Below are 3,148 nucleotides of genomic sequence, written 5' to 3' on the forward strand. Positions count from 1 at the left end.
AAATCATCAAAATCGGTTGAGATATACCCGAAATAAAATAATCGGATTTACAAACAAATTTTCAATTTTTAACTTTTTCCGAATTTAAATTTTTTAATTTAAAAATTTTATTTCATAATTTTAACTTATTTTGTAATTTTAGTATTCCATATTTTGAATTTGTTTCAATTATTTTATTTCATTGCATTTAATAAATTTCATAATTTAAAATTTTGTATTTTTATTAATTTTTCGAAAACTCCTTTCAAAACCCTTTCGTTTGACACCAAAATCATCAAAATCGGTTAAGATTTGCGCAAAATACGCAAAACAWCCAAAATTCACTTCTGGGCACTCTAGCATGCTGCTTCTATTTTTCGCTAAAATCACAAACATCACATTTCACCAGGCGACCATAACTGCCCAGTAGGTAGCTGCCGCGAAAAAAATTCATTTTCTGTAGCCTACCTCAAAGGCGCAAATGCAAACTGCCTTACCGGCAGTTCCGGTGAATGCTGCAGCAGTGCAGTGCGCACGGCTTATTCGCTATATCTTTGCTAAAATTCAACCGATTTCAATTATTTTGGTGTCAAACGAAAGGGGAACAGCTCAAGAAAATGCTAAATCCACGCGTTTGCTTTCAACTCATATGTAGACTGAGCAATTTTGAGTGTGATAAGTAGTAGTAAAAGCATCGCTGTAGCTGCACGGAGTAGATTTGTAGCATTCTTTTATAACAGAAGAAACTCAGCAAGCGTTTGGTAAGTGATAAATATCATGGAGATGCTTTCATCTTGCTTTGAAAATGTTAAATTACTTGTTTTTCATCATAGTTGCGTGCTCACATTTGCTCTGCAAATATTGCTTTTCCTTTTGGTTTGTTAATATTTATTAGTAAATGGCTGCATAGCTGTGCGGTTGCCCTTTCATTTGGTGGCTGAATGCACGCAATCGGTTATGAATTACAGAAGTTATAACCGAAAACGTGTCAGTGGAACATACTTCCGGCTATCCTGCAGCTGCCGGCAAGGCAGTTTACATTTGCGCCTTTGAGGTAGGCTACAGAAAATGAATTTTTTTCGCGGCAGCTACCTACTGGGCAGTTATGGTCGCCTGGTGAAATGTGATGTTTGTGATTTTAGCGAAAAATAGAAGCAGCATGCTAGAGTGCCCAGAAGTGAATTTTGSWTGTTTTGCGTATTTTGCGCAAATCTTAACCGATTTTGATGATTTTGGTGTCAAACGAAAGGGTTTTGAGAGGAGATTGCGAAAAATTCATAATAATAAAAATATAAAATTGTGAATTAAATTAAATACATTAAGTAAAATAAAATTGAAATAAATTAAAAAAAGTATTAACAAATTGTTATTTATAACTAGATCTTAAAGTTGAAATTTTTTGTTTCGTGTTTAATAACTTTTTTAATATGTTTCGAAAAATAATACAAGAAAATCTAAAATATTTCATCACCTAANAATATTATAAATAATAACAATATTTCAAAAAAATTTAAAATTGCAAATGTGTATAAAATTACGACTTTTCGTATTTCGCGTAAATCCTTGTCATTTTTAACGATTTTGGTGCCAAATGAAAAGGGATTTGAGAGGACGTTGTCCAGAAGTGAATTTTGCGTATCTTGGGAAAATCTTAACCGATTTTGATGATTATGGTGGCAAATTAAAGGGATTTCAGAGGAGATTTCGAAAAGTTGATAATAACTAAGTATATAAAAAAATAGAAATGATTTCAAAATATAAAATAAATATAAAAAAAAACTAAATGGAAAAGCAATTAAAATTTCGTATTTGTATTGTAAAAGTTTTTCACGACTTTTTTAAATTTTTTTATGTTCTATTTTATAATTTTAATTGTTTTTTCATTTATTTTGTCGCAGGATTTTAAGCAAATATTAACAAATATTTTTAATAAAATTAATAAAAAAATTTAATTAATTACTTATTACTTTCAAAATTTTGAAATAAAAAATTGAAATCATAATGTATTGGGAAAAGATAAAAAATGTTGAGCAATTTTGCGCAGTTCTGCGCGCTTTTCGGTAAATAACGAATTGTGCTACAAAGAAAAATTTTGCCGATTCGATTTACTTTTCCACATGAGTGTGGCCAATTTTATAAAAATTTACCATATAAACTTACCTATAAATAAATATTCTACCACTATTTCAGGCAAAATGCTGCTTCTTCTACTTGTCAACAGCAATGCGTCAAATTTTGGACGGTGGAATTTGGTAGAATTCGATAACTTACCTATGATCTATATGCCAACTATTTCAAGTAAAAAAACTTGTTGTGTTTTTTTGTGTTCTTTATTGAATTATTTGTTGGTCTCTAACAATAGCAGCAGCTTTGCTTTTGTCTTATTTGTTTATTTATTTACTATAATTTTTTTCTCTTCTATTTTATATTTATTAAGGTTATTTTATACTTATTACATACATATGTCCATGTATATAGATATTAAATATTTTATTTATTTACTTATATTTTACCATTTGCTGTAGTAATAATCTTAACGATTTATAAAACATTTCATTTGTCTTTTGGATTTTTTTTTAGAATTATAACGTATTTCTTGCTCTTTTTACATCTCGTTTTGTGTCTTGAGATTCATTATGCATGTTTGCTTTTAATATTTATGACTTCGTGTTGTTTTTTATTTCATCTTATTTGTTTTTTTTTTTTTTTTAACTGAATGATACCTAAATTGTTGATGGCTATTGGGTTTGTCACGCCACGCGTTGCGCCGCTGCAAGGTTCTAGGGGTAAATGGGGCCTATTTAATGCAATTTTTCTTTAATTTGATAATTTTTCGATTTAATTTGAATTATTGCTTTAAATAATAATTGTTTTACGCATATTCATTACGTAATTGTAATCATACTTGTGGTAAATATTGAATATTTGGGTACTACTTGTTGTCGCCGATCGGTTTGTTGCCACATTTGAAATGTTCTGCCTCGTCGTCCGTCCACGCTAAAGCTATTCCTCGGAATTTTCTTCCTTCCTCTTTATTTCTCTGTGCCTCTGTTTGTCTTTAGGTACTGCTTTTTCGTTACGTTTTTTTGTTTGTTTCTATATCACATGCGTATCCTTAGATTTCTCCTGCCGTTCTCTTCGTTTATTTCGCTATTTACTTATTCGTCTT

This window comes from Bactrocera latifrons, unplaced genomic scaffold (genome assembly GCF_001853355.1).
Source record: "Bactrocera latifrons isolate USDA-ARS-PBARC rearing strain unplaced genomic scaffold, ASM185335v1 scaffold_73, whole genome shotgun sequence".
Classification (NCBI taxonomy): Eukaryota; Metazoa; Arthropoda; class Insecta; order Diptera; family Tephritidae; genus Bactrocera; species Bactrocera latifrons.